This window comes from Zosterops lateralis (genome assembly GCF_965231275.1).
Source record: "Zosterops lateralis genome assembly, chromosome: 3".
NCBI classification, from domain to species: Eukaryota; Metazoa; Chordata; class Aves; order Passeriformes; family Zosteropidae; genus Zosterops; species Zosterops lateralis.
This window is the reverse complement of record NC_139764.1, coordinates 51,735,374-51,761,703: the sequence shown is the minus strand read 5'-3', so window position 1 is coordinate 51,761,703 and position 26,330 is coordinate 51,735,374. Positions and strand designations below refer to the sequence as shown.

At 43.3% G+C, this 26,330-nt stretch overlaps 1 protein-coding gene and 1 long non-coding RNA gene across 7 annotated transcripts in view; one reads left to right on the top strand and one right to left on the bottom strand.

Moving 5' to 3' along the window:
* Positions 1-4,667: 4,667 nt before the first annotated feature.
* The window catches only part of HIVEP2 (HIVEP zinc finger 2), a 136,745-nt gene continuing 115,082 nt past the window's right edge, over positions 4,668-26,330 (top strand). For 4 of the 5 annotated variants that reach the window (XM_083856878.1, XM_083856874.1, XM_083856877.1 and 1 more), the window contains exon 1: positions 4,668-5,000. The gene's annotated coding sequence lies outside the window, so the exon portion shown is untranslated. Of the gene's footprint in view, positions 5,001-7,368; positions 7,460-26,330 lie in introns of those variants that run through there. The other variant, XM_083856876.1, reaches the window with a different exon arrangement.
* On the bottom strand, positions 13,114-22,615 carry LOC310907048. Of its 2 annotated transcripts, none has more exons than XR_014589527.1 (3): positions 21,566-22,615; positions 14,870-15,606; positions 13,114-13,888 (listed from the first exon to the last, which is right to left on the bottom strand). It is a non-coding gene; the product is annotated as an uncharacterized lncRNA (long non-coding RNA). The 2 variants fall into 2 exon arrangements; XR_014589528.1 differs by having other exon boundaries at positions 13,114-15,003; positions 15,477-15,606.

The window sequence follows — 26,330 nt, the reverse complement described above, 5'->3', positions numbered from 1 at the left end:
GCTGTTGTGGATAAAGAAGTGCTTCACTGTGACTCCTTTGTGTTCTGTGGAGGAGTCATGGGCACACTCCCCCACGAGGAAAGATTACCCTTGTTTATGTAGGAGAGTAGACAAACAAGATACAGCAGCCTGGATTCAAGGAATACATAGGAAGAGGTATTGAGAGGGTGAACTGGCAGTGTCTTTTTCTCTTTTCTCATATGGTAAGATGGCACTTGAGCAAAAGGAATGCAGTATGTACAAATGAGAAAGTGGAATTCTGCGGCTGGAAATACATTTTATGGTATTAAATGATTAAATGATATGTGAAACTCATAGCTGCTAGTTGTCTCTGAGAAGAGCTTGAGATGGTCAGTAGAAGGTAGGTATCTCTTAAAATAAAAAATCAGTTACCTGAATTAGTACTGCTCTTCAAATGCATTTTGTGGTGTATTTGATATCCAAAGTAAAGTCAGAGGCATATACAGCTGTTTTAGTACTCTTGCCGACTCTCTGATCCATCTCAGTCTCCCTTCTCACCCTCCCTGCTGGCCCCAGAGCCAGTGGATGTGCCCTCTCAGGCTCTCCATGCATCCCTGAGAGGGACCCTCACCCTCACAGGCTATTCATCGCTCAGCACCCAGCTCAGGGCTCTTCTCTCTCTGATAAGGGGAGAAAGAGCAGGTCTTCCAAAAAGGAGAACAGAAGAGGGAGTATACCCACCTCTTCCAGCATGGGAAAGCCAGGGCTGGAAATACTCAGGGCTCTAAGTATCTTGCATATTTTTCTACTGAGTGTGAAGAGCACTGAGTGTAATGAGGGCATTAGAAAAGGCAGTGGTATGGGCAAGGGCAGCAAGAGACATTGCAGTCCAAGCAGTCAGAAAAAGGAGAGAAGGAACATGGGACGAAGCTCCTGTATAAACAAGGACAATGTGTTTTAAACACCAGTGATAGGAAACTACTGGTAATTGTGTATTTATGAGGAAAACCATTCACAGGCAGCTTCCCATAGATTTTCTAACTTAACCAAACCTTAAGAAAGAGGATCTAAACAGCAAAATAACACCACTAATTTTGTTTTGCACTCCTACCCTCTGAGACATTCAGAAAATTGGATACATTTGGTCCATTTTGCTTTACACTGCTCACAGTGAAATCAGTAGATAGGTATCAATGCCTTATATAAAGGAATTGTCTCTTTTGCTGCAGTTCTATCTGTAGCAACTTCGTGAAGAATAGTAATGAGCTTGTGGGTACAGGTTTGGGGACCAAGTAATTTTTTCTTAATAAAGGATTAATTGCTTTAAAATCACTAGCTATTTTAAGAATGATTGTTTAACATTTCAATTCAATTGCACTATTATAGAAAAATTATGTAATACTTTCTATTATCTACTTTGAGAGCAGCACAGTTTACAAAACTGATGGATTCTGTGTGTTCTGAGACCAAACCAAATTTTCAGAATAATTTATAGTGTTTAATAATCTGTGAACATCATTGCTGAATACTGTCATTGTATGTTGTGTTTGCTTTGAGCTGCAGCTGTGATGGCCAAGGTGCTTTCCAAGCAACAAGAATCTTTTTTGATGAATCTGCAAAATCTGTATTTAAATAACAGCTGTAAATCTTACATCTGAGAGCTCCCTTAGTTCTCTTCTATGTTAGAATGATAGTTTTATTAAATCCTGGGTATAAACCAAAAACAAAAATCTAGAGGGAAATGATAGGATGGTATGATGCATGGACATCATTATTAAGTTACGTTGTTGCCACAAGTAGGCGAGAGAAAGTGAATCAGATGTCTGATGCCTCTCTGTGGAGTCACTGGCTGGAGTTTGGGAGGAAAATTACCCTGGTGTCCCAGCTGCAGTCCCCCTGCAGGACAGTGCTCCTGCCTCGTGCTTCCTGTGGGGGGGGAAGGGGTATCGGTCAGGGATGAAGGTCAGTCTGTACTCAGTTACACCCACTCCCCTACAACTGTGCACAAAGGGGGAGAGGGCTGAAGGAACCCTGTGAAGACCTCCTTGCCTCTTTGGCTGGGGAGGTCTCCTCCAAGCTAAGGACCCTTGCGGCTGCAAGTTGTGCAGCTTGTCAAAACCTCTGGGGCTCGAGCCAAACAAATTTTGTACAACAGTGAGGGTCCCTGAGGACAGGTGTAGCTTCACTCTCTCCTCTGGGAACACAAAAGTGCTGAAGAGTTGTAGCTCCAGCACATACCCTGTAGAGCCACAGTGAAGGAAATGGCTGTAGCTCAGATGGTGCAATACTAAGAGAATGTGGGAAAGCACACACAGTACAGCTTCTTGAGGTAACCAATGTAATTGGAAAAAGACCTTTATTTCGAAAAGCATTACGGAGAAACTTTTTTTTTAATTTCACTTTGAAACTGACTGTAAATAAACTCCTATTTTGAACACTGAACCTTGTTGCAATACCTTCTGTGGGCAGGTCTCTGTGACAGTAAAAAAACTTCAGAAGTCTTGGGAGAGGGAGGAGAGAGGAGGACAATGCTGGGCATACACAAAGGAGTCAAAGGTGCTGGTCAGGAGCCTGCAGCCTCCCAGAGGGGAAGATACTGGCAGCCATCATTTGGGGGCAGAGATAAATGACGCTGTTGTAGAAAACAGCAGAATGGGAAAACCTCAATTTGAAACAAATCCTAAGCACTCCCATTTTCCATTGACTTAGTCTGACAAGACATCAAATAAAGATCACAAGCCCAAAGTCAATATGTTTGCTCAGACAGAATAATTCCAGTCAAACAATCCTTGGTGTCAGGAATGACAGTATCACACTTACAAAATCAGGAAAGCAAAGACAGACATGCTCATGGAACTAAACAAGTAGAAAAACCCTCTTTGTTCAGCCCTCTTAGTCTTGAACATGCTTGTAGGAGCAAGTCGTGTTTTTTTTTTTTTTGTAAGAGAAGTCATAATTTATCATTAAATTATGGTCACAGGATCTTGGGCCAATATAACTTCAGGGAAACCCCAAGAAATCCCAAGACTCTTCTGCACCTCCTGTACTGAGCAAAATAAAGCACTAGGATCCTAACTCAGAGATCACCAAAATTAACAGGGGCCAAGGACCACAGTAGCATGAGAAGATTTTTATTAATAGATTCTATGTCCTTCTATAACCTTGTATTGCCAGCTCTGAGCACTGAATTGTTATTAGTCCCTAAAAGATGCAGGAACAACTTAAAATTCTTAGCTATTAAAATTAGGAAATAATGGGTTTATTTACCCTGGCATCTGCCATAAGAACCACTGCTTTCAGGATTTATGTATAAACTTATTCCTTTTCATCCATGAGGTTGATTTTTTTTTTTTATTTCAGCCAAAAGAATAATCCCAGATGCCAGTATGACTTTCGATGTCACCGTCACAGTGCCGAGAATTGGTATCACTTCGAATCAATTTCCAGTAGCCTGCAAACGCGGCTGAATGGATTCCCCAAAAGAAAATTTGGAAGATCTGCTGTCAAAAGCGCAGCAGGCGCCGGTGCCGCCGCAAAGCCAAAGCAGGCGAGGCCGGGCAAGAGACCCCCGCTCTGCCCGAGCGGCCGGGAGAGGGAACCAGCCGGCCGAGCTTCCCTCTCCGAACAGCCCTGGGAAATCTCAGGAACACAAACGCCGTTCCCCAGAATCGCGCTCAGGCTTAACTCAAAGACGGCGTGAGCGGCGGGACCCGGGGCGTGTGTCGGTGCGGGGCCAGGGCCGGGTCCTGCCGCGGCGAAGGTTCCCAAAGCCCGCGGTGGGTTCCCGGCCTCAGCGGAAGGGCGGTGGGATGTCTCAAGGAAGCACGAGCACCGCCTGGCCCGGCGGGAGGGCGATCCCCCCGCAGCGCCTCTCTGCCCCGGGGCTGCTGCGGGAGAGCGGCCCCGGCCCGGCCGGGCCCGCCCCGGGCGCTGCGGGCCCGCACTGGGGACAAGAGCCCCGCTGCCCGAGTCCCCTGCCCGCCCGTGTCCCCTGCGGGCCGCTCCCGGGGCTGGCGGGTGTTGCAATAACCGCGTGTGTCTGCGGCACAGCCCGGGCGGCGCGGCGGGCTCCCTGCCCTCAGGGCCGGCCCGGTGCCCCCTATCCCGGGGCCAGGGCCTGAGGGGTGAGCGGGGTCAGGGCCGGCCCCGCGCGGGGAGCCCCGGGCGCGGCCGGGAAGCCGGGGAGCCCCGGCCGTGTATTGTTCTCCCTGACAGATAACGTGATCGCGGCCAGGCGAGGGGGCGGAGGGGCCGGGGGAGGGAGAGAAAGGAAGGGAGGGAGGGGAGGGCGCAGGAGGATCCCGCGTCCTCGGAGGAAATTCTCAGGCCGGGAGGACGCGCGGCTTGCGCACGGCAAGCCGGGACCGGCTCTCCTGGGAGTTCCCTCGGCGGGGAGGGGGAGGGGGAGGGGAGAGGCGCTCTCCGCCGGCGGGGAGAGGCCGCGGCTCGGCCCCGGGAGGCCCTGCCCCCTCGGAGCGCGCCCTCCCCGCCCGGGGCTCCCGCGCCCCCGCCCCGCGCGGCCCCAGGGCGGCAGCGCAGCCCCGCGCCCGGAGCGCTCCCGCCGCCGCGCGGGGGGACCCGGTGACGTCACGGGCGGCGCGCTCCCCGCGCTCGCTCCGCGCTCGCCGCCCCGTAACTTCTGTTCTGGGAAGTGGTGCCGGGAATAGCCCGGCGGAGCCGCCTGCAGCGCCCAGCGCTCCCTCCCGCCGCGGCCGGGGCGGGCTGCGCCTCCCGGGCCTCCGCCTCTCCCCCGTGCAACACCAGCCCCTCCGCCACTGTCAGGGAGATGGTGATGAGCCTTTCCAAAAAGAGGGAGAGGAATGACCTGCCTTAAGATAAACGCGTGAAGCGGGCGCCCCTTGGCCGCTGGAATATCTCTGTCTGTCTTTATATATAAAGAAGCACCGCCAGCCGCCTCACTCCGGGCGAGCCCTTAGCAAAGGAGCGACACGAGCGCCCGGCGGGATCGGCGGCGGCAACAACAACAACAACAAGGGCAGCGGGAGGGTTTCCCTCCTCCCTCCTCGGTGATTTCCCAGGTGAGCGGCACCGGCTGCTGCGGGCAGCCCCCTCCTCCCTGCCCGCCGCTCGTCCCCTGTCAGCGGCACCACTGACAGCCGCGCCGGGGCCGGGGCGGGGGGCTCGCTGCGGGGCTGGGCTCGGTGCTCGGTGCGGGGATCGGTGCGGGGATCGGTGCGGGGCTCGGGCCGCGGCAGGAGCGGGGGGGGCTGAGGCTCCGAGCGCCGCCCGGGGCTCGGGGGTAAATGGAGGGCAAGGCGGCGGGAGGGCGCCGGCGGGGGAAGCCGGCGGGGCTGTAAAACCGCCGGAGCGCTAAGTCACCTCTGTGGCGGCCGCTCCGGGCGCCGGCAGGCACCGGCACCGTCCCCGGGGCACCGCGGCCGGCGGCCCTTCCCGCTGAGGCGGCGCGGGAGGGGGGACACGGCGGGGACAGGCCTTTGTCGGTGACACGCCGTTAGGAAATGCGGGGAATACCCGGCTTGTAAGTGTATGCAGATGAGGAGAAGGCTGCCTTGCGTAATCCCCTCCTGCGGCGGGGAATGGGCACGGTCAGGGCCGGGAGAGGCGCCCGCGGGGGGGCCGGCCCGGCCCGGCGGGGTCTCAGCGCGGCCTCCGCCGCCCCGGGAGCGGCCTGGGGGGCACCGAGCCGGGGGGGGGCCGGGGCCACCCGGCAAGGCGGAGGGCAGGGCAGGGCGCTGGGGGTGGCCCCGGGAGGGAGGGGATGTGCCCGGGCCGCCGGCGCGTCCCCCGGGGGTGCCGGACACGGGGGAGTGCCGTGTGTGTGTGTGTGTGTGTGTGTGTGTGTGTGTGTGCGGGGACACCCGGGCCGCGCCGGGGGCCGTGCCGTGCCGGAGCCGTGTGCGCGCCGCGCTGCGCTGCGCTCCGCCGCGGTGACTGTTCCCTGAAGTGGGTGGGACGTTGGCCCGTTCCGGGAATGTTCCATGACGTGTAAACGCCACAGGAAGGGGGTTAACGAGGGGCTCGGCCGGGGCCGCCGCCGGGTCCCTCCCTTTCTCCCTCCCTCGCCCCGTCCCCCCGCCCGGCGGCGGGGCTGCCTGGGGGCCGGCGGGCCGCGGTCCCTTATGTAACACGGGGTACGTGTGCGGCCGGCGGCGATTATGTAAGCGGCACGTCCGCGCCTGTCGCATAGGAGATCGCATACGATACACCGGGAGGCGGGCAGGGGCGGCCAGCTGTGTCCCCGCCGCGTCCCCGCCGTGTCCCCGCCGCCGGGGTCAGGCGGGGCGGGGGAGGCGGGGGAAAGCCCCGGGTTATCCCGGGTCATGCCCCGCAGCCCGCCCCGACCTTCCTGCCGGGGGGTGGCGCGCCGCACGGCCTTCCCCGTGCGAGAGGGAGCCCGGGGCGGAGGGGACGGAGGGTGGGGATGTCCGGGCGGCCTCCGGGTGCCGGGTGTCCCCGAGAATCCGCCCGCGGGAGGCCCCAGCGCGCCTGGCCCGGCTCCGGCCAGCACCGCTTGTCTCTGCGGGCAGGCTCGCCCGGGACAACGATAAACCTCCGCAGAGCTTCATTTCCCGGAAAAGGGTGCTGTTTTTCTTATTAGTTGGCACTAATGGTCGAATTTTTTTTTTAAGTGTTTTTTTTTTTTAATTTTTTTTTTTTTTTTTTTTAGTATGATAGTTGCAGAAATGAAACTTCTGCCGAAACGCTAAAGACTTGGCGGTTTTTTTTGGGCAATAATTCTTAAAAACTTTTTTAAACTAAAGTAATCCAAATACTAACGAGTTTCAGCAGAAATATTTAGCTAAATAGTTTCCCTTGTCTCATCTTAAAGCGAAGCCTACTTTAGTATTAGACCTGTCTGGATTTGTACATTATTAAATAATAGAGGGGGCACTAAACTTATTTTATGCTTAGTCAAGGGTGTCACTTTTTATTTATTTTTTTTTTTTTTTTTTTTTTTTTTTTTTCTTCTAATGAATTTATACTGAGAATTATTAGGAAAGAAGCAAACAGAGCGGTCAGGGCGGCAGAAGGGAAGCACTGCTGGCTGGGTCAGTGTTTCTGTGCTCCCCGGAGCTGCGGGTGTGTGTGTGTGTTCCTGCAGCTCCCAGCACAAGGGGGCTCCGGTCATCAGCATCACCAGGAGTTCTGGGGACACCAGGGAGTTACAGCAATTATTTGGTTAGAGGAACTACTGGTCTAACGAGGTACAAATTCAGTGGGCCCAGTTTTAAATTCTGTTGTTGTTGTGGATTACCACTGACTACCAGAGGAGTTTGATCCTTAGGTTATCAGGACACGGTGTGGAATCCTCAATATTTTGATAGTGAAGGTGATATACAGACATGCAAAAAAAGTGCATCTGTTTTTCAAAGATAGGAGAGTCTCTGCCTGTTAGATTTGCAGCACGTGGACATATTTGGATAGATGCAGTGTAACCTGGGGGTTATATTTATTTACACTTAGATGTTAGCTCCTTCCTGATCCTTCCACTCAGGAGATATTTTTGAAACTTCAGGTATGGATTATCTGAAACTTTCAATATTTTTTTGCTTTGTCCCATTTCTCAGAAAAATTTAAGTGTTGTAGAGTAGGCTGAGAGGGTTTTTTCATGTGAGTTTGAAGAAGGTACTACTGTCATCTGCAAATGTATTTAAGATTACTGTGGTTTTCAGCTGTGCAAGGGCAGCAGTGATAGGTACAAAGTCGGTGTGTCATTACTTTTGTTGATCAAACAATCCGCATTTTTAATGTTTTGTAGTCTGTGGTGTTGATGTTATTTTCCAATGGGCGTAGCAGCTCTCTACATCCTGACTGATGTGATTTCTTAAAACCTCACTGCTAGGGATTAGAATAGAATCGAGCAGCACTTGTCCCAAAGCACTAATGTAGGGGACTTTTAATTGTGTATCTAAGTCCAATTGTGTGGCAACAGTGCAGAATGCTTCTTTATAAAGGCAGATTATTAGATTCTCAAGTGACTAGATTGCCTCATATGTGAGATCTGTTTACAAACCTTCTTGTTACTATGAAGACAAAACAGAGAGCCATATGCATTCATGTGGTCCTTGCTGAATAATGCTACATGTGTCTGCTTGAGTGTTTGGCAGTATATCATGTTTAGTTTATGTGGTGGCACCCTACAAGGCTATTCTTTTTTGACTTTTAACTATTTCTAATACCACTGGCTGTACTCAGCTGTGTGAGCAAATTTATGACCCTGGTCTGCATGTTTGTAATGAAGCTGGATGTTTTTAAAGCAGTACATTTATCGTTAAGCATTTTGCCAAACTTCTTTGTTTATTCGTTTATTTAGGTGCTTTTTAAAAAAAGAATCAAGATGAATTGGATTTAAACAGAAGTGAAAGTAATGAGTACCATTTTGTATGTCCCTCTGCTCATCCCTTTTGGTCAACAGCAGGGGCAGTTACTGCTTTTGTAATTTAACCATATTGGGTAAGGTAGTGGGAATATAGGAGCTGTGTGCCTGGCAGAAGTGCTTTACTTAGTGAAATACGGCAATACTTACCCATGAAAGGAAAAAATGCTTGCTATTTAAGAGTGTTCCTGTATACAAGTCATAGTAATGTATAAGTCACAGTAATGTGACTGGGATTATGAAATATGGTTTACCATCTTTCAAATTTGAGTGTGATGGGGTTCTAATAAGCTGTGGTTGGTTATATTGATAGTTATCTGTCCAGCTCTGTAAGTACAGCTCAGCAAGTACTACTTGCTTGTAGTTGATTCTGCCTAAGAATCGCAGGTAAATGGCCAGAGCTGAGTAGTAACTTACTCTGTCTTAGGTCCCATTATGAATCAGGCCCATGAAAAGTTGGTTCTTCAGGTCAATGCTCTTCACAAGGCGTAAAGAGAAAATGTTTTACCCATTTTACCTCACTCTGTCAGTATGTGGTTTTAAATTATTGGTCCTCCAAGCAGGAGGAATGCATAATTATTATTATTCTTAAGGGTTAAAGGCTTCAGGAAGAGTTAATTGTTAATACTTTTGGGAGTTGAACAGGAGTGTTGAGTGCAGAGGCTGCATACCTTTGTTATTTGAAAAAGGCCCGATAAGTTACAAGGAAACTGCTTTTAAAATTCTTTTTTTTTAAAGAGGCAGGTTATTTTTTCTCAAGATTTCTTAAACAGCATCTCTGAAGTAGTGTGTTGCAGATGAAATATTTTTTTAAGTTATTTGGCTTTCTCCTGTAGTTTAACCACTTGTTTGTTGGAAGTTTTTTTGTTTGTTTGTTTGGTTGGGTGTTTTGATTTTTTTTGTGTGTGTGTGTGTTTTTTTTTTTTTTCCCTTCAATAGAATATCTAGCAGTTGCTAAAAAAAATTTAAAGAAACCACAAATGGAAGTGTCAGCTAGATGGAAAATGGAGAATAGTATTTTTCACATATTCAGTCAGTAGTTTGGGGTACAGTGTTTAAATAAAGTAGCACAGAATTATGATAGAACAATGAAAGTTTCAAGCTGGTTGTGCCATTCTGATAGGAAATAGCAACTTTGTACAGCCTCGATTCTCTTTTGAGTGCTTAAAAATTTTTATAAGACTTTGCAACAACTCCTCTATTTCAGCAGGAAATATTAAAAAAGCAGTTCATTGCGGCCATATTTTTCATTCTCAAGTGAAATTAGAACTTGTGAAAATGCTGGTCTGACAGCCTGAGAGAAAAAATCCACTGTACATAGAAATATTAGAAGTTTTTCCATGACAACCAAGCCCCTGTTTAGACTTCAAAATATCATTAGTGAAATTAAAGAATATGTTAACGTCTGGAAACATCTGGGGTTTTTAAGAATATTTTTCTTCTCACTGAAACGGCAAGTGGGAGGTACCATGGACATTTTATTTCTGTTTTGTTCATAGATTAAACAATTGACTTTACCCTTCCTACTCATTTGTAGTAGGTTGTCTCCAGTAAGGTTTGTTCCCGAGAAAGCTCTCTTGCAAAGTTATGAGCATGGAAAAGGTGTGAGAGGATATGCGTGGGGGAGCAATCTTACACAGAGTTTCAAAATCCCCAATGTAGAATAAGACATTAAAGTACCATATGCAATGTTGTCTGTCAGGAAACTCTTGCCTTTTTTTATTGTCCTGTGATTAAATTCTTGTAATCATTGATAGGGTCTTAACGTAAGAACTTCTTTTTGCTCTGAGGAAGTATTGTGGATTCTGGGTGCTTGTTTTCATTTGTCTTTCATGCACATTCTGTACGTCTGCAAAATGGTCACTCTGTTCTCTGTATGCCAGGGTAACAGCAAAGGAGTGTGGACCACACTGGTTTTGGTCACAGTATTGCTTATTTCTGTTTCTGTATTTCCTTGCTCTGCCCTGAATGTGTCTCTCTAACTGTTTTTTGAACCTGGATATCGCCTTTTACTTGAATAAGCAAAAACTTATTCATGCATGCTTTTTCCTCCTCTTCACTTTCTCTGGATGGGAGTCTCAGGGCATACCTACCCAAAAATGTACCACTTGAGTGGTTTTCTTAAAGTAATACAGTGCACAAATATGAGTTTAATTATCTGATGTAAATTCCCCTGGTACATGGTTATACTGATATGACCAGTTTGTATAGTGATAATATCCCTTTTTTCCTGAGTTTGTTTATGCACATTCTATCGCTGTCAGTGTAAACTTGGTCTCAGCAGAAAAGTTCTTTCTAAATATGACATGGAAACCACAAGTAATGTAATAATGTAGTAGGTAATGAATTTACGGCCACTTCGTGTACACATGGATTTGTTTTGTTGCACCTCAATTTGTGTTTTACAGAAATTTTTATGTTTGCACTTCAATTTGTGTTTTACAGAAAATTATTTTCTTGGTTTTTTTTTTTTTTTTTTTTTTTTTTTTTTTTTTTTTTTTTTTTTTCCTTTTATTAGTTGATAATTCTGCCCTAATACACTTCCAGAGTCTGAAAAATGCAATTCATGTACAAGAAATTTGATCCTGCACACCCAAAAGAGAATAGTAAAGAATACATCTGTTCCTAAATGTGTTTAATTGCAACTGTAGTAAGTCGTAATAAACTGCTGCAGCTCTGGCTAAAATCTTTGATTTATGTAAGTTGCAAAACAGGAGGGGGAAAGGATGTACAGTATTTTTTGAAAGGCGTGGCTTAATTGATGTTGTGTCATACGGGAGAAATTCAAGGTTTGACTGCTACAGAAAGTTTCTTTTTCAGGTAGTAGTTTATTGGAAATTCCATACAAAGAAAAGCAGTTAGGTAATTTGCATGTATGGTGCAGTTTAATAGAAAAGTGAAAACTAGGGGAGTGAATGGAAATTGAAATTACAGTGTCAAGTGACATTTTAAAAGTAATGCAATAAAGTAGGGTTTGACCCTCTTCATAAAGAAAATACTCACAGAAAGTGAAGCAGAAAAATTCCAAGTTGTTTTCTGTGACTTTTATTGAAGTTTAGACTTTTGTGGCTACAGAGAATAGTACTCCTAAAGAAATGTAAAAAGCTGAAAGAAAATTCCAACTGCACAGTGTAAGATATGATATAAAGTCAAGAGAATTTGTGGAAATAATATTATTTATTGAGCAGTTTTTTCACAGACCAATATCTGGGCTTAGGCAGAAAGGAGCTCTGAGTTTTAAAAAATCTAATGGCACAAGATCAGGGTTATCAAAATTAGTCTCATTATTCAGTGGGGTTTTCTTATACATTGGTGTGGGGTTTTTTGTAATTTTTGTTTGTTTAAATAAGATAAATGTCCCAGTCTCTGTATTTATGTATCTTGTGTTTGTGGCTTGCATTAAAAAAAAAAAAACCATGTGTTGTGTTTCAAGAAAGAATAATATGAAATAATAGCCGAGGTTACCCTTCCTTGACAACAAGACATGACACTATTTAGTTAGAGCAAAAACTATTTAGTTTAGACCAAAGTCAGTATTCAACAGAGACGTAAGTTGCTGGCATCTACTAGCAGTCTTCATAGGTCAGTGTAGTTCATTCTTAGTCTAGTCTGCTTACGAAAGTTCTAGAAGTATGTGGAGTTTTACGTTCCTTGTCTCTCAAAGGCAGCTAAAATAAATAGTTCAGTTAGCTGAAAAATAATATCTTTATTTGCTCTTAACTGTTGTCAGTTTTTGTGAGGACTGGATGTGATTTTCTTTCTTTCTGCACAAGCATTAGCAATGAAAAAGAGACGCCCTAGAGCATAGTGCAGGCCCCTGGTTCACTGACACCTCTGCGCACTGAAAGTATTTAACTGAGTCCTGGGTGACACCTGTGAAACTCTGATTCATCTTGAGAGTTGAATTTCTAAAACTGTTTTGATACTGTTTTAGAAGAGAAAATCAAGTACAATTCATGGTCTTCCTTAACAATAGAGATGGACAAATGTTGACTTTTTCCCATTTAAAATCAGTTATTTTTATGAATGTAATTTCTGAAACTGCTTATGAAAAGCCTTTTAAGTGCATTTGTCTGAAGTAAAATAGTTCTCTAGTGAAAAAGGCATTTATCTTTGGCAGGACATTCATAGACTCCTACAGCCAATTTCCCTGTCCCGTGTAAGTCGGTAAAAGTTTCTGCAGTTTGGTCAAAATAGGATTAAACTATCAACTACGAGACTATGAAGTTGGACATCTTGCTGCTGTCTTGATATGATAATCTGTTTTGATCACCAGGTGAGGCTGTAGTACTAGGCTCTTTGAGTAGAGAGACTTCACTTTAAAATCTCTTCAAAGCTATGTGAATTTAATTTCTTCCAACGTTCTTAGTAAATTTGTGTCAAATAAAACTTGCAGTCTGTTCCATTTTATGCTTGGTCCTGCAATATTAGCAAAATCCCTTTAAGAGTTGGTGAATATTTTCACAGAGCTGCTTGGCTAGAATATTTGATTTCTTAAGGTTTAAATAATGGATAAGCTACATGTATTTAATTTGTGAGGTACAGTTGAATTTTGATACAGGCTTAGCAAGATGTTACTGATACATCTGAAGAAATTTGTGGTAAGCGTAAAGGTAGGAGTTATTTATATAATACGTTTAGGAGGAAATGATGTTAGTGAAATACAGACTGACAGAAAGGTATTTATTTTATAGCTAGGGTGATACCAAATACTGTGTTGCTACCTCTGCAGTTGGTTTTTATGGTGGAAATTGTTGGGATCAAGAGGACACTGAAGTTGATCCAGTAAGTTATCTGTCATGTTTGATATGTCATATATTTTTAATCTCTGATTTACCTAATTACTAATTAAATACACAAATTGTGCTCATCTTTGACCTAATTCACTGTAGTGAGTAATGTTAATTATTGGTGAAGAACTTCATACTCAGCCACGCATTAGTAAAACTACTCAATGATTTGGAGTAATTAGTAGGGCAATTTTGAGTCAGCTATTTTTTCTAAACAAGTAAGGTTGTAAATTGGAACTGATATACAGTAGTATGACAGCACCTTTCTTTGGACTGACAGGACTTTGGTCTGTGAAATGTGGGGAGGCAAAAGGATGACGTACAATACCTTCATTTTCTCTGCTTTGTTTTTTAACTGAGCTCATATAGTTGTTCAGTGATTCTATTAAATTAGTGATGTCTTCATAGAAAAAATTTAACTGCTCTTTTATGAACAGGCTTGAAGGAGAATGAAAGCATATCAGGTCTTCCAAATTTTTCTTTTGGATCAAGGACGAGATGCATTTACATGTCACCTTGGAAATGCTTGTTTTGCTTCTGGGTTGTACAGATTTCCTCATCCAAGGCTTATAAACCTGAACCCTCCATGATGGGAGGCTGGACACATTCACTTGTAAACGATGAGAGTACAGGAAGAACCTTTGCTTTAGTTTCGGTCTATGTCATCTGTGTGATGCGGAGTGGTAGAACCGGAGTCTTTGCTCATTCTTCTGTAGGAAGACTGAAGTAGCTTGCAGTAGATGTACCCTGACTTTCCTCCCCTTGCTCCCCAGATCACCTGTGCACGGCAGGAAAGAGAAAGACACATGGGACGATGGAGTTCCTTTATGCACACCTCTGCAAAACTTCAGTGCAGCGTATTTTCCACAAATGGAATGAATATGAGAGAAACCTTTTAATTTTCTTTCTCTCACTCACAACCTTATTAATTATAGAAGAAAACAGGGTTGTTAAATAAACAAATGCTGGTTGAGGATGAGGCTTAGAGGGAAAGATCAATAAGGTGGGGAGGGGAAGTTTGAATGTGACTGACAGTGGATTATAATTGCCTACAGGAAGTTATTTTTTATTAGATCAAGTGTCCCTCTAACCTAGAGAATTTTAGTAATACAATCTTTAGAATCCCTGCCTAGTCTCAAGTCATACAAACATTTGTTGATGAGTAACTAAGATCCTATGAAAGGCACATTCAAGGATACAGTGGTAACATCCTCTAACTTCCAACTCTGACATCTCCACAGATAGCTTGCACACAGAATATGATGCTTCTTATCTTGCTTAGTGCTTGAAGGTATTTATTTTTACATTTGCTTATGCATGATTGGGATTTAATTTATTTGCAGTACCATTTGATCCTAGTCAATAGTTCAACACACCTAACTAGCAAGCAGAGGAATAAATGAAACTAATTTTGACTCTCTTTTTCTCAGTCAAGTGGGTTGTCTGGTGAGCCAAAAGTGTAATAAATACATTTGATAGCTGTTTACAGATTCCCGCACTAGAAAACAGAGAGCTGTGTTTCACTTTCCTAGCCTAATTCAGGCAGTGTTCACATGCAGGTGATGGGATTATACTTGTCTTTTTATCTCAGACAAAAATGCATTTTTTTGGCTCCTGCTTTGATGCTTTCCCATAAAAATGAACATATTACAGCAGAAAATGGAGGGGGTTTGCCACATTTTGTGAAGAAATACTTGAGAATGCATGTCTAAGTACATACATCTAGACTCATGTACATATATGTGATCATAGCTTTTACCTCTAGTCGTGTTCTGTGTCCTTCATAGTACAATATGCCTGGAATAATTTCATGATTGGAGGTCTGGCTTGTTTGGCACTAGGAGGAAGATTTGTCCTGGATTCCATGTAGGTTCAACTTCTGCTGCTGGTTAACTATCAATGAAAATATTTTAAATAAATTAATTTATTTGAATTACATACGTTTGATGGTTAGCATTTATTTCACACATGTCTATATAGATGCATATACACAGCCACATTTTGTTGAAAAGGTAAAAAATCTTATTCGTTTTCAATAAGGAACTGATGTGGTCTCACTTTGGTGAGTGTGTATCAGTCTGCCCAGGGTATCTTTCTGAAACGTTATCCACTGTTCCTGGTGCTCTGCTGCTAGGAGGATGCAGCAGGATCAGTAAGTGAGCATGGCCCCATTTAGCTGTCTGTGACTGACTCAGCCAAGGTCATGTCTTGTTGGACGATAAAGATATTTTCCTTTAAGCTGAAGCCCTTTGAATTCCCTTTACATCCTTGTGTTTCTGAAGGGCGTAGTCACATCACTCTTAGTCTGCTCAGAGGGTGAAAGGGTCATTCCCCAGGCCCTGTCATTGATGGCGCCTGACATTTACCTTGTGCCTGTTGCTCACTGAGCCTTATTCCTCTGGTGGGATGCCCAGCTCCACACAACGACTGAACTGGTGGTGCCAGCTCTCAGGTTTGTAGGGAGGTGACCAGAGAGTCAATCCATGAACAGACTACCTGTGCAAATAGATGGTGGAAGTCAAAGCTATCCTAAAAAGCACTTGCATCGTACCAACATGGATCTTGTGGCTGGACCTTCACTTTCTCTGGAGCCAACACAAAACCATCTTGCCCTCGTCTCACAGTTTTCTAATTGGTGCCCCATATCTGAGAAGATGACACCAAACTGTGCCCAGAACAGCTTGTTACACCATGTGAACTGCCTTGTCTCTTGTGAATATAATGAAAATTATGTCATTTTGGATTGTGTCCTGACCAATAAAAGCACAGAATGGGAAGTTGTTATTGATTTTGATTTTTTTTTTAATGAGGCCAGGATTTTGCCATCGGCTGTAGATAGGACTTGTACTGCTGAAATAGTGCTCCTTGTGACTGTCTCAGCCTATAAATGGAAACCTTCAGCATGCAAGGTTTGCTTTTTCATTGAATAGAGTGACAGTAGGTGAGAATGTTGGAAAAACTGTCTACACAGAAAGAGCCTCTGGATACTTCAGGCAGAGAAGACCTACAACAAAAGGCAGTCTCAACAGAAATGATCTTTACATTGCCAGATGGTATAAGGTCTTTTAGAAAAAAAAAAAAAAAAAGATACATTATGTACCCCAAGGTGCTTTCATTTCGATTTAAATACAAAGTACATGAAGTCTTAGGTGAAAGTGTTACAACTGACTGGCTTAGAGCTGTGGTTTTAGGGTTTTTTTTGGTTATTATTTGTAGTTGAAACCCAGCTGAAAAAAAAAGTTCCTTGGAGCCAGGGCTATATCTTACTTGGTTTTTGTGCTTCTCTCCCCAGTGAAATCCCATTATCTGGTTTTGGAATTATTAAGATGTGAGAAACTTGCATTTAATTTCAGTTTGTGTATGATGTCCTTTTTAATTTATTTATTTATTTTTAATGAGGTCTGATGCCTGCTTATTTCAGGTGGCATAATTTCAAAGATTTTTTGGGGGTTTTTTTGTCTGTTTCTGGTACGGTTCAGCATAAAAAGAAAGATAAAACAATATATGCAAAAGGTTTGCATGGTTCTAGTGTGATGTTTAATTTCTGGTGTACTCTACCTGCCCTATGTATCTGCTTCTCCATCTGTAGCCCAGTAGTGCCAAACTGAATTAGGTTATCCCTGGTAATGGAGTTTTTCTTTGCGCTTCCCCATTTTTGGATGTAATCTAAGATAAAATCTTGCACCTCATCTGATGGGTGGATTAGAGGGGAGATTTTTTATTTTTTTTTAACAGTAGAAACAAAACAAAAAAGGAAGAGGAAAAAGCCTAGTTCAACGAAAGCTTGTGACATGATTCTAGAATGCATAACCCTGGGCAAAAAGGGCCATTTATTGGAGTAGTTCTTGAGTAACCTAATTGTTTGATAAGAATCCTTGCCTGTTTAAGTTGTTGGTTGTTGGAAATATTCCATTTCTAAATTTGTGCCTTCTTGCATACCCTAAGGTATGTGTACAACCCACTGTAATTGCACAGTTTATTATTTTATTAATGAGAGCAGTGATAATGTGTTGGCTCATGAATTCCCTCCAGTCCAGGTATGGTCTCCTAATTGCCCAGGGTTCTGCGATTCCATCATTTGTTCTGGGGGTGGTGACAGGGAACACAAACAAATTCTCTATAACCATGGTTTATAAAACTCAAACCTTGCCCTAAAGCCCGTGTTTGGTGTGGTAATGCAACCAAAGTCTGGAAAGGCCAGATGCCTTTTTTAACATGCACATAATGAATAACAATAGAAGCAGCAGAGGAAATTCTTACTATATAATCCTGAGTACCTGAGACTTTGCCAGCTGAAAGGAGAGGGCTGCACACCTTACTTGGACTTCTTAACCATAACAGAGCACCCCTTAGCACTTCTTTGATCTGGGTCTCTCCTGCCTGCCCAAGTGGCTGGAAGACGCTCACTTCATTTGCTGTAAGGCACACAACAGTGAGCAAGCATCTGGCATGCAACAGCAGCTCCTGCTTTTCATGTGCCTCAGGGGCAGCAGGCGTACTAGGGTGCCTGTTCCCATGTTTTGGAAACTATTTCTGTTTGCTGATCCTAGATCCACAGGACAAGAGAAGGGAGCAGCAGCAGTGGAGGTGTGGTCTGTGGAGTAGTCGGGGAAATCCAGTGTACTGTGTCCGTAACTCTGGAGACGAGACTTTCCCGTAAAAACCCATGGTGAAACACCACATCCTCAAACAAGTAGCACGGCCCAGCTTTCCTGGTATGCTGTAAACCTCTGACCCTGGGTTTGCAACATTTGGGGAGCTCTCTGAGGACCGTGTGGCAGCTCGGGTAACCCCAGCCCACAGCAAGGGGGGCATGGCCATTCCCACTGAGCTGCCTCCTTACTGTGTGGCTGGTACAGTTTTCCACAGCTTTGAAACTGCTCATTACAGAACTTGGCTCTTCTACAAGGGCTTTTCATAGCTGTAGCCCCTGTGGCTTGATGCAGCATGCTTTTCTGGAGGAACAGATGGTATATCGCGTAGAAAGTTACTGTATTTTTGTATCACCGGTTTGTATTTATTTATGTCGTTCTTCATCTTCCTCTCTTTTTTTTAAGGTGTGCATATAGGCCAAGTGCAGAACTTGGAGTCAGTACTGGATTTGCCTTACTGTACTGGATATATTCAGCTTTATATTTGTGTATGAGTGCAGTATTTTACACTGAGTAGGGTGTGCTCTCTGAAGTTTTAGGGAACAGAGTTTCATCATTTGGATTGAAACTAGTTCAAAACACTGCAAGGGGAAAAAAGCATTTTCCCCTTAGAAGTAAGAAGATCTTTAAAATAAAAAGCCAATGTCTTAAACAAGCTTTGTACTTACTGAAGTGTAGTTTATTTTTTAAGTCAGTAGATGTGTTTTCTGTATCTAATCTTTGTTTTTTTAAATTGATATCATCTGGTCAATTTGAGTGAAAATGCTATTCCCATGAGAAAAATATTTATTCTAAATATTACTGTTGCCTAGGATCTTGTTGAATTCATGGGATACAGAAGCAGTTAAGTTGATTTAATATTTTTAACATTTTTAAAATGTTTTCTCTTTGTTTCCATGAAAGCAGTTAAATAAGTATTTTAGCAATTGCTTTTGGTTTCTGGAAATTAGGTTACTTATTGTTGAAAACTTCAGGTTCTTAAACATGGGTTTTAGATCTGCTTTTTCTTGATTAGACATTTGAAATAAAATACAGCTACTTGAAGCCACTAAATAAGGGCTTGTCTTTTCCTCTACTTAGCTTCCAGGACTTAATGTGTTTTGCCCAAAGAATCTCCATAAACCATTGCATATAAAAGATAGTTAAAATCACAGGTTATTGGTACAACTTAGCCAAATCACTTAATATACAAACTTCTAATGCTAGTATCTATGTAATTATATATTTAGATGTCTGTATATTATTTTGTATCTATACACTCACATGTGCACGAGTGCATGTGTAAATATCTATAGACACACCACAGAAACAAACACATTCCCATACTGTGTCTCTACAGACACACACATCTGCGCTATGTGGAATCATCCCATTTCACGTTTAATGTTTTCATTCTGAACCCAATCCCTACCATATAATTGGAATGTTCTTCTTGGCAATGTAGCATTTTCCCAGTAGCTTCTGAATGGAAGGGAGTGTGGTCATCTCTGTGCCTGAGGACATGAGAGACTAGTGCTGGTGGCAGTGTCCTGCTGGGCCAGAAGAGCATAGCATGGGGCGGCTGAGTGAAGTAAATGAGGGGACAAAATGATGGGGAATACTTTGGGAATTTCTAGTTGCTGCCACTGCATTGCTGGTTGGATTGTGCCCTTCAGCAATGGGCAGACTCTCCTGCATTCTGTGTACTGCTGTATTTAGGCTGAACACCGGGTTCACTGTGAACAACAAGCCCTCCCTGCCTTCACTTCTGGTTTTTGCCACACATATTTTGAAGATAAACAATGACCTGCTAGCAGGTGTTCTGGCAGCTTGGACTTTGTCATCTTTGTTTTCATTATAAAATTGGTGCAGGATATTTTATTTATCTGCTTGTAGGATCATTTGAGAGAATTCCCTTAGTGATGTGACAATTCAACAACAAAAAAATTCAAGATAATGGCTTTTCCACTTGCACTTCACTTCAAATGGAAGTGAAAGAATTATAAAAACCTTGTACATAATTTGAATTCCCAAGTGATACACTCTAGTGGCTTTGTTAAAAGTATTGCGCGGATGGGTTGTAAAGGGTAAAAGTGTAACTGAGGTTGAGTTGTTTTCCGTATGCATTTGTACCTACCACAACCAGTATCTGTTTTGGAGTGGAAAGGCAAGTGTTCTCATCAGCATAGCGAGGGCAGTGTCAGTGAGACCAGGTCATGGTTCACATCTGTCTCTTTGCTGTAAGTTTCAACTGTTTAATGAATAAAACCCAATACAACAGATACAGCTCTTTTAAAAATATGAGGGTTGTATTTGGATATTGCAGAGAGCATATTCCACTTTCTTACCTCAAACCGTGGCAGAGATGGCTTAATACTCTTTGTCAACTAATGGAACAGTGAGATGTAATTACATGAAAATTAACTCTCAGGACACGGATGGGTGTGTGAATCCACTGCTGTTTCTTGTTATATTCTGTGTTCTTTAGCAGACGCTGTATTGCAACAGGCAGCCATGGATGTGTGGAAAAAGCCTGTTGTGACCTGGCATGGCAGTGCCTGGTGGTTACACAGCCTGGCCCTGTGCTGCTGCTGTGCCATGCACCAGCTGTCTCAGTACGGTCAGAACTGCTTATTTTTTAATATTGAGAAGAGTCCTGATTATTAGTGCCAAGCTGACAACCTTCAGGATTAGGTTTTCAAGCTAAGAGACAAGAAGCAGTAGAGGTTTTTTCATGCTACCTGACAATGAATCTTAGAGATAAGTTGCCTTTGGAAAATTTACCTCCAAAGGAAAGTGTAGAAAACAACCAAACCAAATTGTATCCCTGCAGAATAATGTGTTTGAAAGTATATCCCAAATGTTTAGGTTATAAATAATTAAAATACCATATCTGACCTTATTTAAAATAAGGTAAAATAAGTAAATAAGTAAAAATAAAATAAGTAAAAAAAAATAATAAAATAAGTAAATAAGTAAAACGAGTAGTTTTGGTTAGTGAGTGACACTTCTTATGTCCCGTGAAAGATACACTATATCCAAGATACAGTCTGGTGATTCCCTAGTTTCAGGTCTATTATATTGAATTACGAAGGCTGAAAACTGTCTTCAGTTCCCAGTGTGACCACAGGGTGGTTATTGCAGAAATAAGGCAAAAATACTCTCTTCAGCTAGTGATGGTACTATGAGAAGAGAATTCAGAAGAGCATTTTCCAAACTCCTTGTGACCTTTTTCACTGAGATTTCTTAAGTACCTCTATTTGAAAAACAACTTCTATCAACTGGAGCACTGCTACCTAATTTGTCACATTTCCACTGCTACCTAATTTGTCACATGTCCCAGTGTATGCTGGGACATGCTTATTGTGGAATGACTGTATTTATCACTGTGTTTCAACATGTTATTGTATCAAAATTGGGTCTAGAATGTGTCTCATGAGTGAGAGTATACTGTAAGCCTGTGCATCCCTCTGCCCCAGGAGAGGATCACCTATAACCAAAGCATTTCCTATAGGTGGTTGTTCAGACTGCACTTTAAAGCTTCCAGTGGTGCGTGGAGACACTGAAACCACCTGAAATTCTGACAAGAATCCCATTTGTATTCTTGTCAATGCTTTCCATTTAAAAAGTCTTTCTAGTGTTTAGCCTAAGATGGTAGTAATGGTGGGTAGGACTGCAATCTAGATTCCCCCTGTGCTTGCCAGCTCCACTGATTTTCTTAGATTCAGGTGGACAGCCTGGGTGACAGTTACCAAATGTTGGACAGCCACATGCCACTACCCAACTCGTGCATCCTCGCCCTTTTCCTTAAGCTGGGACCTTACCTGCGTCAGAAAGACAGAAGCAAATTTGAGAAGAAGCCTCTGTTTTCACTCTGCCAGGTTGTCGGTCGTATCTGACAAGGGAATCTTGGAGTTTCACCTACTAGTTGTGCCTCTGATGCATTTACAAAACATGTTTTACTTCATGGGATCCAAAACAATGTAAGGCTTGATTTCCAGATGCTTGCAGAAGTATAGGCTGCAGAAAAAAGCTTAGTGCATTTTGGTATTGTAGTAATATTTCATTCCACGTCTATATTTCAGTAATATTCTTACACAAGCTGTACAAGAAAAATAAGAGCAGCACGGCTCCTGAGCAAATATTGTTTCTAGTCACATACGATACTTTGCAGCTGAGCCTGGTAACACGCTGCTTAGCTGTTTTGCTATGCAAGTGCAGAGAACACTGTTAGCAATAAAGCCACTGCTGGTTTCTCCTCCAAAACCTCCCTCCTTGCGGTGCATTGGAAATGACTGAACTTTGGCCCTCAATCTGCTGACACCCTGAGGGAGCGTAAGTGTAATGACGTCTTTGCTTGTTTCAGCTGCACAACAGGAAACGCTCGTGGCCTCCCCTTCTTCCTGCTCTGAGAAAGTGCTGCTGCCTTTTTTTTCTCTCTCTCTCTCTCTCTCTTTTTTTTTTTTTTTTTTTTTTTTTTTTTTTTTTTTTTTTTTCCCTTTTCTTTTCTTTTCTTTCTTTCCCCTCCCTTCCCCTGCAGTCAAGTGGGCTGAGACCTAGTTTCAGGTCTGGGCTTGGCAGCCAGCTGGTGCTCGCACAGGTCCCCAGTGCTGCTGCCTCCTCCCCAGGCAGCCAGTTGCCTCCCTATTGCTCTGCTGGGGTGGTGATGCCAGAAATACCAGCTTTGTAATTCTTTTTTTTTCCTCATTTTTTTTACCTCCTGGAGAAGTGACTGAGAAGAGAATACAGTTATGTGGCAATGGCTTGCTCCACAGAGCATGTCACTGGACACAGCTGAGCTGCAGAGACCAGGATGGTCAGGTGATGATTTGCCTTGGGGGAGACCATATCACTGCCTTAATGTAGAGGACACACTGTCAGGTGGGCATTGAGGGATCCTGGAATATGGTCCCAATAGTGCTGAATAATGCTGAATGTACAGGGCCTAAACAGATTTCTTTGCCTTGCTGAAATAAAGAAGCTGGCTTCTTGCAGAGCATTGCCAGGAAGCCTGTTTAACCCTCTCTGGTTGCTGCTTTTACACTTCATGACCAAAACAGTGATATGAGTAAAAATGGTTATTTGCAAAACACAAGCATTTTGCTGCTAACTCAGGGAGGAGGATTTTATCTCAGCATAGTCATCCAGAATATTAAAGCAATACAGTGTTTTTGTGAGTGAAATTGACTGATTCAGTATTCAGCTGTTATTCTCTAATGATTGGGGGGGTAGCGGGTCACTTTTGAAAAATAAAACACATACGCACTAGGGAGTTTGCATATAGTGGTGTGAGAAGCAACACTAAGTAGTCTAGAGTACAGTATCCTGAATTTGAAAGATTTAATTAACATTGAATGTAAACAGTGCTGGTGCAGTGGCGTATTCATTTGTTTAAAGTTGCATAGGCATATTATTTAAGGAGCAGCTTTTGTCTGGGTTCTGTAATAAGCAACTTCTGGATTTACCTCATTAATCTTTTGTACTACCTAGCTGCATAACTGTTGTTTTTAACAAGCTGAAGTTATGTAACATGAATCATGCCTGGTGAGATGCTTGCTAGCAGGAAGAAGCAAGATAGGCAAAGAAATAACAGCAGTCAACCTGCAGACTAAGATATGACAGAGTTTTGAGATGAAATGCTGTGTGTTGGTACTCCCAGCTGCAAAGACAAGGTCCAGCTATTCATTAGGAGGATGTGTCTTGAAACCAAGTCTTGGGATGGGAATGTTTAACAGACAGAAGACTGAATTTGCTCAGGCGTGAGCAGTTCTTGGAGGGTTTTGTGTATGTGCGCGCCAATTCCCCCCACCCCAACCCACTGCCTTCTTTTTCCTCTGGGATAATAAATGGGAAAATTCCCTTAAATGGGCCTGATTTTACAAGTAAAAGAAAATAACTTGATGAGCTGTGATTGCCCCTGTAAAGTGTTACAGAAATCTTTTTCCTTCCTTTTTTTAATACGTCCTCATAGTATCATTAGACGTGTGCAACACAACAGTCCTCTGTCTCAAGAGATTTTACAACCAGTTTATGGAAAGGAGAGGCAAGTGATTATATGAATGCATTAGAATAAAAGCAATTGATTTTAAATTAATTTTTACTTTAATAATATTTCCTTGACAATTTTCTCTGCTGTAACTTAGGCTTGATCTTCAAAGTCATGCTGAGTTGTTAAGCCTGGGATGACTTTTTGCTTTAGTGGCATGTATACAAATGTTAAATAATAATGCCAGGAAATAAAGGTGCAAGAATAACAGGTCTTCAGGTAAGGAGTAGGAACAATGACTGTTTTGGAAAGGAATGGTTTAGTGCTCCTGAATTCCCCTTCAGACTGTCCTGCTCCCTCATTTTCACCAAATAATTATGTATTTTTCCTTTGCCTTATCTATAAATGAAACAGCTGTAAACTGTGGCATAGGGTTATAAACTCCTGTACTTTTAAACTTTATTGTTATTAACAACAGATGGTTGAAAATGAGTGCTGATATTAATGTTCTCCTGCACTGCCATGTGTGCGTATGAGCACAGCGGCCGATGGCGCCTTGCTACAGGTGACAGCTGAGATGTTACAGTGACAAGCAGCCCCTGTAAGCTGCTGCTGTAGCCAGCACCAGTGCTGATAACCTCAGCACGGAGACGAGGGGATGAACAAGCACAGACGGAAATTAGTATTTTCTCACACAGGAGGCCATCCAGGTCATGGCCAAGGGGTGTCGAAAAGGCGCTATATAAGGAAGCGAACCATGTTGCTCTTGGTACGTCCTTATTTTCCAAACAAATGCAGGCTTTCTCTTGGACTCTTTCTCTTGTCAGTGCAACATCCTTCAGAAGAAACTCGCTTTTTTATGAAAACTTAAAATAAATTTCAGTCTTCTGGAGAATTTTTGTTTATTGTACTGAATTGACTCATAGTTTTGTATAGTCACTTTATTGATACAGCAGCAGAAGCTTAGAGCTGGGAATTGAAATAGCAGCACGTGAGGACACCAAGATCTTGTAGGTGGAGAAGGACATTTTCCTGAACCGTAATGATAAAAAACAAAATTAGAGTTCATGAAATGCTTTCTATCAACTCCAATATTTATTACTTTTGACTCTGTAGTGGGTTTTTTCAGACTAATGGTTATGTCCTTTCTTCAACTCCATGATTTACTTGATGCAGATGAACATTGTGTAGGGACATTGTATAAAATTGGTGAAATTTTTGTTGGTGAAATTTTCTGTTGTGGCTTCTTAGGAGGGCTTAATTGTCCTTTACTTGAATGTACCTTACTTGAGTTTCCCTTACTCTTTTGGATGAGAAGTCCTTGGGGTTTTGTTAAGAGCCTGACTTGTAAAGCCAGGAGGGTCAGAGGAAGCATCACAGGACCCATGGGAGTTTCCACCCTGTGTTTCAGTAGAATCAATGAAATGAGCATGGCTGCAGAGGGGGTTGTTGTGGCTCCCTGCTGCCTTATCTTGTCAGGTGAGAGACTGCGCCTGCTGGCTTTTGCTGGGGGGCAGCCAGGGGTGGGCTGAGGGCTGATGGGGGGATGAGCTGGGCTGTGCAGGCACAGGATGGTGCAGATGAGCATAGCTGGGATCAGTGCCCGTGAGGAGCAAGGGTTGTTCACCATGTGCTGTGGGAGGTGTGGGCTGGCCTTGATTCTAGTGTAATTTCTGTTGAAATCTGTGAGTGAGCAGAGTAGGGTAAGCATGTGGCTGCTGGATGCAAGAAAGTTAATTGCCATGAGTGGCACTGATGCACAGAAAAGGAGGGGGTGTATCTCTGTGTGTGAGCTGACAGTGGCTTGCTCAGGAGTAAACTCTTACATCCTGGGGTCTTTGAGTAGATCTTCAGGGGTTACTACTCCAGGTCACAAGGCTCTGCACAGAGGGATTTCTCGCCCTGCAAGTTGCTGTACACAGTTTCATTTTCCTTGCTTTCGTGCGTCTTGTTCATTCAAATCCTTAAGTGTTGTCAGGTTATCAAGTTGTTTCCATGTTGTGGCAAAACTTGAAACAATTACCAACTCAGTTTCACAATTTTTTGCCTGTTAAAAAAGGTGAAATTTAATTTACACTAATTATTTAACCAAATGAGATGCTCAGCATGAAAATGGCCAGGTGCAAATTAAGATGAAACAAGTAAAGGAAAAAAATATGCTGTGCATTACATTTTTCATATTAAGCATTCTATTTGTATTTCATTACCAGTCCATCTGCAAGAAGACTTTTCTTAGCAGATTGAAGCATTTAAAAAAAAACTCAAGCAAATTTACAGTAAGTCTGATACAAATAAAGAATAGATTAAGATGGGAGAGTTTCAAACAAATCTTTTCATTATTGCAGACTTATTTTCTCTTAACTGTGGTTGTACTGTGTGCTGTGGTATAGTGTCTGGAGCCATGCAAAGGCCACTCTTTTTCCATGTTGTGTTGCTGCAACACAATCTCCCCAGAGCTGCTGTGTGTGTAAAATTGGACCCTAGATAATACTGAAATTTGTATAATGTGTGACCTAAGTGGGTGTGTGGCCTTTGCTCCTTGTCACAGGAATGAATTTGAGAGTGTTTGCCTGGTTCCTGTGATTGTGCTTGTTGTAGTCCTT